The 14,325-nt window shown below is 46.2% G+C and overlaps 1 long non-coding RNA gene across 1 annotated transcript; it reads left to right on the top strand.

Annotated features, from left to right (window-relative positions):
- The first annotated feature begins 10,769 nt into the window (after nt 1–10,769).
- Nucleotides 10,770–12,941, top strand: LOC115619091. Its single transcript, XR_003994915.1, has 2 exons — nt 10,770–10,838; nt 12,908–12,941. It is a non-coding gene; the product is annotated as an uncharacterized LOC115619091 (long non-coding RNA).
- Nucleotides 12,942–14,325: the final 1,384 nt, after the last annotated feature.

Here is a 14,325-nt window from a genome sequence, read left to right as displayed (position 1 = left end):
TTAGCCCCCTCTGCAGTATGTAAAAGTTCTGATGGGGCTGGGCCAGCCCTGTTGGCAGATCCCCTACTGTTGACCAACCAGGTGGCTTTTGGTAAATGTGTATCCCAGTGTTTGAAAGTCCCACCACCCATTGCTCTCAGGGTCGTTTTTAACAGCCCATTGTACCATTCGATTTTCCTGGAGGCTGGTGCATGGTAGGGGATGTGATATTCCCACTCAATGCCATGCTTTTTGGCCCAAGTGTCTATAAGGTTGTTCCAGAAATGAGTCCCATTGTCTGACTCAATTCTCTCTGGGGTGCCGTATTGCGTCGCCACAAGACTTGTTTCTCAAGGCCCAGGATAGTGTTCCGGGCAGTGGCGTGGGGCACAGCATATGTTTCCAGCCATCCAGTGGTTGCTTCAACCATGGTAAGTACATAGCGCTTGCCTTGGCGGGTTGGTGGGAGTGCGATATAGTCAATCTGCCAGGCCTCCCCATATTTGTACTTCAGCCATTGTCCTCCATACCAGAGAGGCTTTAACCATTTGGCTTGCTTAATTGCGGCACATGTTTCACATTCATGAATAACCTGGGCAATAGTGTCCATTGTTAAGTCCACCCCTCCATCATGAGCCCATCTCTATGTTGCATCTCTGCCTTGATGGCCTGAGGTGTCATGGGCCCACCAGGCTAAAAATAATTCACCCTTATGTTGCAAGTCTAAATCCATCTGAGGTGCTTCAATCTTAGCAGCTTGATCCACCTGTTGGTTGTTCTGGTGTTCCTCAATAGCTCCACTTCTGGGTACATGAGCATCTACATGGCATACCTTCACCACCAGGTTCTGCACCCGAGCAGTGATATCTTGCCACAATGCAGCAGCCCAGATGGGTTTACCTCTGCATTGCCAGTTGCTCTGCTTCCATTGCTGCAACCACCCCCACAGGGCATTTGCCACCATCCATGAGTCAGTATAGAGGCAAAGTATTGGCATTTTTCTCGTTCAGCAATGTCCAATGCCAGCTGGATGGCTTTCACCTCTGGAAACTGACTCAATTCACCCTCTCCTTCAGCAGTTTCTGCAACTTGTCACAGGGGACTCCACACAGCTGCCTTCCATCTCTGATGCTTTCCCACAGTATGGCAGGACCCATCAGTAAACAAGGCATATTGCTTCTCACTTTCTTGTGGGGAAGGATGGAAACTATTTGATTATTGCCAAAGAGAAGTAACTGCTTGGCTGGAGAAGAAAGAGTTAAAGAAGAAACAAAGTACATTGTGCAATCAAGCAGAGCAACCCAGGTGGACAGAAGCAGGAGAATAGAAAGATAAGGAACTGGTTATTTTCGGGCTGTTTGTGAAACAACAAAAAATGTTGAAAAAACAAAACTGTAAACCAGGAACTAAACATGATGTGATAAAAATAGCTTGGTATAAGAGTTAGAGCAATAGGCTAAAGATAGCTTTTGCTAGAATGGTATAAAAGCTAGAGCAATAGGCAATAAAGTGATTCGCTCCATGAAGATGCTTTGGGTCTGTGCCTTTCATACACCACAAATGGTGCCTGAAACAGGCCTTAAAGAGACAGCAACAACTGTACCGGTGGCGTAGCTCAGCCGAACGACGGAGCTGAAAGGAAGCTCAAGAGACAGAGCTGAAAGGAAGCTTGAGAGACGGAGCTGAAAGGAAGCTCGAGAGTCAGAGCTGAAAGGAAGCTCGAGAGATAGAGCTGAAAGGAAGCTCGAGAGTTGGAGCTGAAAGGAAGCTCGAGAGATAGAGCTGAAAGGAAGCTCGAGAGACGGAGCTGAAAGGAAGCTAGAGAGTCGGAGCTGAAAGGAAGCTCGAGAAACGGAGCTGAAAGGAAGCTCAAGGGATAGAGCTGAAAGGAAGCTCAAGAGATAGAGCTGAAAGGAAGCTCGAGAGAGAGAGCTGAAAGGAAGCTCGAGAGTCAGAGCTGAAAGGAAGCTCAAGAGATAGAGCTGAAAGGAAGCTCGAGAGACGGAGCTGAAAGGAAGCTCGAGAGTCGGAGCTGAAAGGAAGCTCGAGAGATAGAGCTGAAAGGAAGCTCGAGAGTCAGAGCTGAAAGGAAGCTCAAGAGATAGAGCTGAAAGGAAGCTCGAGAGACGGAGCTGAAAGGAAGCTCGAGAGTCGGAGCTGAAAGGAAGCTTGAGAGATAGAGCTGAAAGGAAGCTCGAGAGACGGAGCTGAAAGGAAGCTCGAGAGTCGGAGCTGAAAGGAAGCTCGAGAGATAGAGCTGAAAGGAAGCTCGAGAGACGGAGCTGAAAGGAAGCTCAAGAGATAGAGCTGAAAGGAAGCTCAAGAGATAGAGCTGAAAGGAAGCTCGAGAGTCAGAGCTGAAAGGAAGCTCAAGAGATAGAGCTGAAAGGAAGCTCGAGAGATAGAGCTGAAAGGAAGCTTGAGAGACGGAGCTGAAAGGAAGCTCAAGAGATAGAGCTGAAAGGAAGCTTGAGAGACGGAGCTGAAAGGAAGCTTGAGAGACGGAGCTGAAAGGAAGCTTGAGAGATAGAGCTGAGAGGAAGCTTGAGAGTCGGAGCTGAAAGGAAGCTCGAGAGACGGAGCTGAAAGGAAGGTCGAGGTGCACCATAATTACCATTCTGCAGGACAGAAGGTAAAGACGGAGCTGAAAGGAAGCTCGAGAGTCGGAGCTGAAAGGAAGCTCGAGGTGCACCATAATTACCATTCTGCAGGACAGAAGGTAAAGACGGAGCTGAAAGGAAGCTCGAGAGTCGGAGCTGAAAGGAAGCTCGAGGTGCACCATAATTACCATTCTGCAGGACAGAAGGTAAGAGGCTGAGAACGCGATAGGGAACACCGTCACAGTTATCCTGAGATCAGCAGCGCAGTCTGGAAGTAATGCGCCGTCTGCTTGAAACTCAGCATCGGCCTGTATCAGGTCTGCAACTTGTGATTTTGTTAGAATGGATCTGTGATAAAGTGCCTGACTTTCCAGCTGGCGGCACTTTCCAAATCCCCGCTTGGCAAATTGTTGGTAGATGGCTGCATGATGCTGCTGCAAACGGGGACCCCACAGCAGGGAAGCATTTGACAACCTGGTGGCAGATCCTGGCCACTCTTCGGCAGATACAGACCAGCGCTGCCTCTGATGCCATCACATCTAAGGAAGCTACCGATGCTCGTGAGGGGGTAAAATCTCCTGAAGCCTCATCACCAGCTCCCCCCCCACGCCCCCTTCTGCCTCCCCGTCTGCGCCTCCTTTGTCGTCCCAGTCCTCACTGCTGACCACAACGATCCTCGCGGTGCAAGCGCCTCTATCAGAAACAGCTGAGTTGGATGATGACCCTGATAACCTTGATGATCCTAACGACTCTACGGACCCCTTTGATCCTGGTTTTGTAGATCTGGAGAAGGAGCCGGACTTGTTTCCTCCTCCTGCTGAGTTACAGACATTTACAAGGAAGCAGGGGTGGGGTCTGGAGGACCGATGGCAGGACTGCAGGCAGGAAGCTCTTAAGCGAGGGGACATGGGGGTAGCGGTGGCGTGCCCAGTTGTCTCTCGGCCACACCAGGCTCCCTCAAAGACATGTTTACTAAAAAAAAAAAACAAAAAAACGGAGGAACCGGGATCAAGACTCCCCACAAGATAGATTATGGAAAGCCACATTCATCTTGAACTTTTTAAATCGTAATGGCTACCTCAGTCAGTAGAGCAGTTGGGGGGCCTTGCACATTTGATAAAACTAATGAGCAGGTGCATGCACATGGAGGAGGCTGAGCAAGAGCGTGATTGTGTCTGTGTTATTTAAACATGGGTGCAAGGATTTCGATGGGATGTGTTGCATGAATCTAAGTGACCACTCAGAATCGATTCATAAGAGTATCTAAAAATTTAAAGATTTAAACAAAGACTTGCAGCTAAATCAGGGGTGGGATGCTTTTGGTCTGTCTTCATGGCTCAGGAATTTTGGACCGTGTGCCCTGAAAATGGTGTTTGAAAGGGGATATTGTAGCATCAAGCTTAGCTCTGTGGGAACCCATGTAAAACATGGCAGGAGAGGAAATGGCTTAAAGACTCTGCTTATGCCTTTGGCTTGGTTTTCTGTTATATCCACAGCTTGACCCTAGACCTACATGTGGGGTTTGGGCCACTTAGTATCATGACTAGACTAATGATCTCTTGCCAAGTATTGACTGTGTTAGTACAAGTTACACAGTGAGTCCCTTGCTGGTGAAGTTTCTGATGTTGCTTGTGTTGACTTAATTTGGTTTTCTGGTTTATGATGTGGGTCAAAAATATCACAGGGTTTATTTTAATAGCTCTAATTGCTGTGTTAATGATTGTATTATGTCTTCCTTGTCTTTTTTCTTGTGTTCAATGATCACTCTAACAAAGTATGAATCAGGTTATGGTCACACAGTTATATGTGAACCTTGCCCTTTTGCAGATAAAAAAAGAAGGGGGAGATGTGGGAGAGGATGGAAACTATTTGATTATTGCCAAAGAGAAGTAACTGCTTGGCTGGAGAAGAAAGAGTTAAAGAAGAAACAAAGTACATTGTGCAATCAAGCAGAGCAACACAGGTGGACAGAAGCAGGAGAAAAGAAAGATAAGAAACTGGTTATTTTGGGACTGTTTGTGAAACAACAGAGAATGTTGAAAAAACAAAACTGTAAACCAGGAACTAAACATGATGTGATAAAATAGCTTGGTATAAGAGTTAGAGCAATAGGCTAAAGATAGCTTTTGCTAGAATGGTATAAAAGCTAGAGCAATAGGCAATAAAGTGATTCGCTGCATGAAGATGCTCTGAGTCCGTGCCTTTCATACACCACACTTTCTAACAGTTTATTATATGGTGGGGACTCTTCAGCATCACCTCCTCTTCTGGTGACATCCCAAAATCTTTGCCCTCTGGCCAGTCCATGATGACTTCTACAATTCCTGGATGACTGGGATTTCCTATTCAAGCTCGTTGTGTAATTAGTGCGGCCCACTTACTCCATGTAGCATCGGTTGCATGATGTGGAGAGGAGACCCTGCCTTTGAACATCCAGCCCAGCACATGCAACTGGGGTGCCAGGAGGAGCTGTGCTTCAGTTCCAATCACTTCTGAAGCAGCTCGAACCCCTTCATAGGCTGCCAGTATCTCTTTTTCAGTGGGAGTGTAGCTGGCCTCGGATCCTCTGTATCCCCAACTCCAAAAGCCGAGGGGTTGACCTTGAGTCTCCCCTGGAGCTTTCTGCCGGAGGCTCCAGGTAGGACCATTCTCCCCGGCTGTGGTGTAAAGCACATTTTCCAAATCTTGCCTGATCCAGACTGGTCCAAGGACTACTGCATGAACTCTCTCTCGCTTAATTTGTTGAAAGGCTTGTTGTTGCTCAGGGCCCCATTTAAAATTGTTCTTCTTCCAGGTCACGTGATAGAGAGGGCTTACAATCAGACTGCAATTAGGGATGTGCATTCTCCAGAACCCCACAACACCTAAGAAAGCTTGTGTTTCTTTCTCGTTAGTTGGTGAAGACATTGCTGTTATCTTGTTGATCACATCTGTGGGGATCTGGAGATGTCCATCTTGCCATTTTATTCCCAAAAATTGAATCTCCCGTGCAGGTCCCCGATCTTACTCCATTTTATGGCAGAACCAGCCTTCAGAAGGATTTGGATTATCTTCCTCCCTTTCTCAAAAACTTCTTCAGCTGTATCGCCCCACACGATGATGTCATCAATGTATTGCAGGTGTTCTGGAGCTTGCCCCTGTTCCAGTGCAGTCTGGATCAATCCATGGCAGATGGTAGGGCTGTGTTTCCACCCCTGGGGCAGTCAGTTCCAAGTGTACTGGACGCCCCTCCAAGTGAAAGAAAACTGTGGCCTGCATTCTGCTGCCAAAGGGATTGAGAAAAATGCATTGGCAATATCAGTTGAGGCATCCCACTTGGCTGCCTTGACTCCAGTTCATATTGAAGTTCTAGCATGTCCGGTACGGCAGCACTCAATGGTGGTGTGACTTCTTTCAGGCCACGATAGTCTACTGTTAGTCTCCACTCTCCATTAGACTTTTGCACTGGCCACATGGGGCTATTAAAGGGTGAGCGGGTCCTGGTGATCACTCCTTGGCTCTCCAGTCTACGGATCAGCTTATGGATGGGAATCAGGGAGTCTCTGTTGGTGCGATATTGCTGCCGGTGCACTGTTGTGGTCGCGATTGGCACTTGTTGTTCTTCGACCTTCAGCAACCCCACAACAGAAGGATACTCTGAGAGACCGGGCAAGGTGGACAGCTGCTTAATTTCCTCTGTCTCCAAGGCAGCGATACCAAAAGCCCATCTATACCCTTTTGGGTCTTGGAAGTACCCTCTCCTGAGATAGTCTATGCCAAGGATGCATGGAGCCCCTGGACCAGTCACAATGGGGTGCTTTTGCCACTCCTTCCCGGTCAGGCTGATCTCAGCCTCCAGTACAGTCAACTCTTGGGATCCTCCTGTCACTCCAGAAATATAAATGGGTTTCACCCCTTGATACCTTGATGGCATCAGGGTACACTGTGCACCAGTATCTACTAGAGCCTTATACTCCTGTGGGACTGATGTGCCAGGCCATCTGGTCCACACAGTCCAGTAAACCCAATCGTCCCTCTCCTCCACCTGGCTGGAGGCAGGGACCCTCTAATAGTGATCATAAGATTGTCCTCTTATGTCTTGTAGAAAGGGATTAGAATTCCTTATCACAGGAGTTGGAGTAAAATCAGCACTTCCACTCCATCTGGGAAGCTGCTCATCAAAGACTGGAGCAGTAACTTTCATGAGAGAATCATCCTTGACCATTGTTCTCCTCTTCAGTTCACACACCCGTTGCTCCAGAACTGAGGTAGATTTTCCATCCCACTTTCTCATGTCTTCTCCGTGTTCCCGCTGGTAAAACCATAGGGTTGCCCGTGGCATGTACAACCTATATCTTCCCTCTCAGGCAATAGGGCACCTTCTGTTAATAGCTGAGATGCGTGTCTGCACACGTGGGGAGCTGGATACATTGCCTTTAAATTGTTTGACCACCTGGGACAGTTTTTCCATAACTGAAATGATGGAAGGGATGAGATTGTCTTCAAACTCCCGGAGCTTATGACTCAATCCAGTGTTGGTGGTGCTGCCTCACTCCAGGTCACTGATGCCAATGAGTGGGCATATGATGATGGTGCATTTCATATAAATTTCTGCCACATGGGTCGTGTACATTTGACTTCATCTGGATCTACGGGTGCATTCCTGGCATCCGACTTTGGATATATCATCTCTAGAATGGTGAATTCCCTCAGGTCCTGGAGGCCTTTCTCTGTCGTGGTCCACTTGCCTGAGCGACTCATAACATCGTCCTTGTAGGGATACCTTTCCTCCACAGCTGCCAAGAGCTGCCTTTAGAGGCTGAGGTCTGGTTTCTCTTTTGCAATCGCTTTGTCAATTCCTCCTTCCCTAGCAAGTGATCCCAGCTTCTTGGCTTCCCTACCTTCTAGCTTGTGACTGTCAGCCCCATTGTCCCAGCATCGGAGCAACCAGGTGACCATGTGCTCCCCTGGGAGATGGCTAAAATCTTTTTGCATATTCTGCAGCTCGGTCGAGGTCAGGGATTGAGAAGTTACCTCTTCCTCTGATTCCTTGAGACAAGGAAGTACAAAATGAAATATAATCCTTTGTAAACAAGAAAATTCAGTTCTAAGTAACTTTAAGCTTGGTGGCTTTGTATGTAACAACAAAACTTTCCAAACCTAAAAAGCCCAAACCAAAGAACATAATAAGGATCCTTGTATAAGATAAATCGTTGTAGCTGACATAGTTTTAGAACCTTATGACCTTCACACAAAATTTATTGTAAGCAAAACAGGACTGTAGATAAAGACTGTCTGAAACTAGCAGATGTTCAGGATGTGCTGTAGCTAAGTTAACTGGTAAGTAGAAGGACGAGAAGAAATCACTCACTTATGTCAGCAGTGTTACCAAACTAATTAAACTGGCGTAAGCACTTATCTACTGCACAGACCTCAAAGACTACCAGAACAAGAATGCAAGGAAAAGATAAGGTGATGAAGAGGAAGACGATGAAGAAACGACCACCAAAGGTCCCAAAGACCACTACCATAATAAACTGCGCATGTGGGAAGAATGTTCTAGGAATGTGATGTCATATATAAACAACTTCATGAATATGTATACAATATAATGAATATGTATGACTAACGACAATATAATCACTGTTTGGTTGATGCTTGGACAGAACACGCTAGGAGGAGCTGTCCCTTGTGTTCTCCGGCGCCGCAATAAAGAATACCTGCTTGTCAACTTAAAACTTTGTTGGTGAGTTCTTAACGAGTTCTATGAATCATTCCTGTATTAATAACTCTCAGATGGCGTCTCCTGTAGTTCGTGCATTGGGTCTTCATCTTCCTTCCCTATGCGAGTTGCTTTTCATGCTTTTCATTTGCTTTTCCTCTTGCTTATAGGGGCAACTGATACTGTCACGGATTGGTCCGTTGGTTCAGCTGCAGTGTCTGTCACCGGAGATAGAGTGGCTGTCTGTCTTTCACTGGGGTTGGAGTGGCTTCAATGTCTGTTGTCAGAGTTGGAGTGTCTGCTGTGCTTGTTCCTGAGGTTGGGGGAGCTGCTGTGCTTGTTGCTTGGGATAGAGCAGCCGTGTTGTCTGTTCCTTTGCCATCTGTCCTGGGTTCAGCTGCAGCTGTCGCTTTTATCTTTCTTAGTAGGTGGTGCAGTGCTGTGTTTTCAACTTTAGCCTGAGAACAACGCTGATAACACCAGTGGTTTTAGTTGTTGCTAAGTAATGTTTACTCCAATCAAGGACTTTTCATTCTCATGCTCTGCCAGTGAAGAGGAGCACTGGAAGCTGTGAGGAAGCAGAGACAGGACACCTGACCGAAACTAGCCAAAGGGGTATTTCATACAATGGCACGTCATGCCCGGTATATAAACTGGGGGGAGTTAGCCAGAAGGCCCGGATCACTGCTCGGGACAGGCTGGGTATTGGTCGGTGAGTGGTGAGCAATTGTATTCTCTCCCCTTGTTATTTCCCTTATGATTATTATTATTGGTGGTAGCAGTAGTAGTTTTGTATTATACCTTAGTTACTGGACTGTTCTTATCTCAACCAGTGGGATTTACATTCTTTTGATTCTCCTCCCCATCCCTCTGGGAGCGGGGGGAGGAAGAAGGGGGAGAGTGAGCGAGCGGCTGGGTGGTTCTGAGTTACCGTCTGGGCTTAAACCACGACAGTTCTTTTTGGCGCCCAACATGGGGCAAAGGGTTCAGATAATGACAGATCTGACCAGAGTGTGTCTAATCGTATTTGTGATAAGCATTCATTGTTTCGGATTAATAGTCACTTGTCACAATGCTGATTTATTTACTCTTGGAGTTGCTGCGCTTGTTCTGAGTATCAGCATGTCATACCTTACTTGCAGCCAGTTTTTGCTGTTTTAACGTTTATAGGTTTTGGGGCCTGGGCTGAGGTTCTTGTTTCGCTGTACTTCATGGTAATAATTTGTAATACAATAGACTCATTGATCATGAAACTGGTCTGGCTTGAGTTCTCAGCGTGGTCATCACCTCTATACTATGGGAGGCGTATAATGGGAATTTTTAACAATTACACATTTTTTTTCCTTCCCTTGGGGGGTCAACCTATGGAGGAGATATTCCCTCACACCCTCCGCTCCCCCACCAGGCCATTTACAGTAGGAGTAGATTCTGGAAAAGTTAAAGATCTTGAATATCCTTTCAATGCCCTTGAAAGCATCCTGCTCCTTTTGCTGGGAACCAGCTTGTTGCTGCATATGCTCTCTCTGTTTTGCCTACGGTGTGACCACCCTGAGAACGCTCGATCTTGGCAATCTCGAAAGCTAAGCAGGCTCTTGTCTAAGGTTAAATGACTATTTAAGAATGCTACCAAGAGATCTTCCCAGAGGCTGGACAGTCATGAGTGGCAGGGTGTGTGGGATAGTATGGGCAAGCACTTAAGCCAGTTGGCCCCTCCAGTGCTTTCGAATTTCACTCCTGAACAAATGCGGAATACGGAAAAATTAGCAGAACACTTAGACAATGTGTGCTGTTGTCCTGGCAATACCAGAGAGAGGCAACTCGCTGCAACATGCTGGGGCTTGGCCTATGCCTATAGGGCTCTGTTCTGTAAGGAGCAGGAAAAAGATGTCCCTGGATCTGATGGCAAAGCAACAGACAACACAGCTACTCAAACTCCAAGCACAACAGCTACCCCAACTCCAGCGACAAGAACAGCAGCTATGCAAACCCCAGCAGCAACAGACAATGCAGCTACTCAACCCCCAAGCACAGCAGCTACACCAATTTGAGCGATAAGCACAGCAGCTACTCAAACATTGACCGCAACAGACAACGCAGCTACTCAACCCCCAAGCACAGCAGCTACACCAACCCCAACAACAGACACTGCAGCCACTCCAACCCCGGTTACAGACACTGCAGCCACTCCAACCCCGGTTACAGACACTGCAGATAAACCAAAGGACAAATCCATGCCAATATCAGTTGCCCCTGTAAGCAGGGGGAAAAGAAAACGACAGCCACAAAGAGCAACCGGTGTAGTGAAGAATGATGAAGACCCAATGCACATACTACAGGGGACGTCATCTGAACGAGAGCTATTAATAGATGAAACAGAGGAAGAGGAAGAAGAAGTGACTTCTCGATTAGGTCAGGTGTCCTGTCTCTGCTTCATCTCGGCTTCCTGTGCCCCTCCTCACTGGCAGAGTGTGAGAGACTGAAAAGTCCTTGATCAGAGTAAGCATTACTTAGCAACAACTAAAACACTGGTGTGTTATCAGCACTGTTCTCAGGCTAAAGTCGAAAACACAGCACTGCACCAGCTACTAAAAAGAAGAAAAATAACTGTTACAGCTGAACCCAGGACAGTATCCACCCCTCACTCCATACCATTCACGTCATGCTCAGATCCCACATTTTCAATATACCATTGCTTTTTGTCTCTTTATGTATATATACATACATACACACACACACACACACACACAAACACGCACACGCACACAGAGATATCATGCCTTAGTCCACGGACCATCCCTATAAAGCTCGGTGAGTTTGTTCAGTCCATGTCGTTGGGCTTCATCTGTCATAACATTCTTTCAGGGCAGGAGACATGGTGTGCAGCATTCGATTGTTCCCTGCTGACGATACTGCTGAGCTCGTCTGGTTGCGTCAAAGTTCATTCTTTGTTGGGGTGATGATCGGAGGGAAGTCAAGTTCAGTCAACAGTGACAAGGGGATAGTACTGGGAGACTCCTGCTGCTGCTGCCAGCCTCAGATCCTCTGTATCCCCAACTCCAAAAGCCGAGGGGTCGACCTCGAGTCTCCCCTGGAGCTTTCTGCCAGACGCTCCAGGTAGGACCATCCTCCCCGGCTGAGGTGTAAAGCACATTTTCCAAATCTTGCGCGGCCTGGACTGGTCCAAGGGCTACTGCATGAACTATCTCTCGCTTAATTTGTTGAAAGGCTTGTTGTTGCCCAGGGCCCCATTTGAAATCATTCTTCTTCTGGGTCATGTGATAGAGAGGGCTTACAATCAGACTGTAATTTGGGATGTGCATTCTCCAGAACCCCACAACACCTAAGAAAGCTTGTGTTTCTTTCTTGTTAGTTGGTGGAGACATTGTTGTTATCTCGTTAATCACATCTGTGGGGATCTGGTGATGTCCATCTTGCCCTTTTATTCCCAAAAACTGAAACTCCTGTGCAGGTCCCTTGACCTTACTCCGTTTTATGGCAAAACCGGCCTTCAGCAGGATTTGCATTATCTTCCTCCCTTTCTCAAAACCTTCTTCCGCTGTATCACCCCACACTATGATGTCATCAATGTATTGCAGGTGTTCTGGAGCTTGCCCCTGTTCCACTGCAGTCTGGATCAATCCATGGCAGATGGTAGGGCTGTGTTTCCTCCCCTGGGGCAGTCGGTTCCAAGTGTACTGGACGCCCCTCCAACTCTAATCAAACTGTGGCCTGCACTCTGCTGCCAAAGGGATTGAGAAAAATGCATTGGCAATATCAATTGAGGCATCCCACTTGGCTGCCTTGACTCCAGTTCATATTGAAGTTCTAGCATGTCCGGTACGGCAGCACTCAATGGTGGTGTGACTTCTTTCAGGCCACGATAGTCTACTGTTAGTCTCCACTCTCCATTAGACTTTTGCACTGGCCACATGGGGCTATTAAAGGGTGAGCGGGTCCTGCTGATCACTCCTTGGCTCTCCAGTCTATGGATCAGCTTATGGATGGGAATCAGGGAGTCTCGGTTGGTGCGATATTGCTGCCGGTGCACTGTTGTGGTTGCGATTGGCACTTGTTGTTCTTCGACCTTCAGCAACCCCACAACAGAAGGATCCTCTGAGAGACCAGGCAAGGTGGACGGGCTCTTAATTTCCTCTGTCTCCAAGGCAGCGATACCAAAAGCCCATCGCTACCCTTTTGGGTCTTTGAAGTACCCTCTCCTGATGATATATCCGAAGTCAGATGCCAGGAATGCACCCATAGATCCAGATGAAGTCAAATGTACACGACCCATGTGACGGAAACTTACACGGAGTGCGCCATCATCATATGCCCACTCATTGGCATCAAGGACCTGGAGTGAGGCAGCAGCGCCAACAGTGGATGAAGTGACTCGTCAGCTCTGGGAGTTCAAAGACAATATCAGCCCTTCCATCATTTCAGCGGTGGAAAAAGCTGTCCCAGGAGTTCAAACAATTGAAATATGATCTATCCAATCTATCCAGCTCCCCACGTGTACCAACCCCCGTCTCAGTTATTAACAGAAGGCACCCTATTGCCCAAGAGAGGAGATATAGGAGTGTGTTATAGGAGACATTGGTGTGTTATCCGCATTGTTCTCAGGCTAAAGTCGAAAACACAGCACTGCACCAGCTACTAGGAAGGAGAAAAATAACTGTTACAGCTGAACCCAGGACAGAGGGAAACAAGTACATGAGAACAGCTTGTCCAGAGTGTGAAGCAAAGTGAAGCATCAGCATGCTGGAGTAAGAAATGTGCCACCACTGCATGGACAGACTGTGCTTTGGGTCAGACATGCAAATAATGTCAGCATAGACAGTTAAGACCTCTTCTGCCTGACTAATAAAACCTGTCTGAGTTTAAAAGCCTGTCCTAATGTTGCAGAAAACATCCACTGTATTCACTGGTCCCAGAGAAGTGATGCTGCAAATTCCTTTGGATGCATTTTGAGAACTTCAGTAAGCAATATGGATGGTAAAGCCAGAATTCAGCTTCAGAGTGGATCTCAAATCAAAAAGGAAATACCTTTGTGATAAACATATGAAAACTGGATGCAAGCTTGTCTTGTGCACTGGAGATATTTAACATGAATAAAATCTTACGACCCGATAATGATACAACCTGTAATACTTCATATCAATCTTTTAGAAAATATATTCCTGGATATCTCGTAAATCATAGTAAGTGCCATGACAATATCTAAGTTTGCAAGCTGCTGATCTGCTGAGCATAAATATCTGTATTAGATATAAGCTATGCATTAAAATCTATTTTTAAAAGCATTTTCCTCTCTCTTTGGTAAGTTTGAGTTGGGTTTTTTTCACCAGAAAGTAATTAGTACCTATCCTCCTCCCCCCCACATATCAAACAACATAATGAAAGGGAAGCTATAATGCTGAGTGAGTATTTAGAAGTTCTGCATGAACTACAATTTAAAGCAAATCTGATTTCATTCTTTATCTAATAAAGAAAATTTTATATATTTCTTTAACATGTATAAGCTAGTAACCCACCTTACATATAATACGATGCAGCGTTACCAATTTAATGAACTGAAAAGGACAGCTCAAAAGACCCCAAAGCCCAGGTTAGGGAAATATAACAATTTACTAACTCAGAACATAAAACATTACAATTATTATTACAATTGTTACCCTCTTAGCCACATAAGGGTTGTCACATCAGTTTTGAATTAGATGTCTATATTGGACAGGAAGCCAAAGTAAACAAAGCATGTCATTTTAACATGCTTACTTAGACCTGTATAATTTTCAAACTTAAAAAAAACCCTACAAAGCAGACATATCTACAGGAAAAATAAAAACAAAATAAAAATTCCACATGGCTCAGATCCCGCCATCAGAAATAAATTCAAAGAATCAAAACCCATGCATTTGAATTGCTCCTTTAGAAGTAGCCAGTAAGGCACTTTGTGAAAATTACTGGTTTTCAAATGATATTTAAGTCTTAGAGAGGAAAAACTCTTATGGGAGAAACTGTTGGAGTAAACTCCGATCAAGGATTTTT

The sequence above is a fragment of the Strigops habroptila genome, chromosome W (genome assembly GCF_004027225.2).
Source record: "Strigops habroptila isolate Jane chromosome W, bStrHab1.2.pri, whole genome shotgun sequence".
Classification (NCBI taxonomy): domain Eukaryota; kingdom Metazoa; phylum Chordata; class Aves; order Psittaciformes; family Psittacidae; genus Strigops; species Strigops habroptila.
This window is presented reverse-complemented; position numbering and strand designations above follow the sequence as displayed.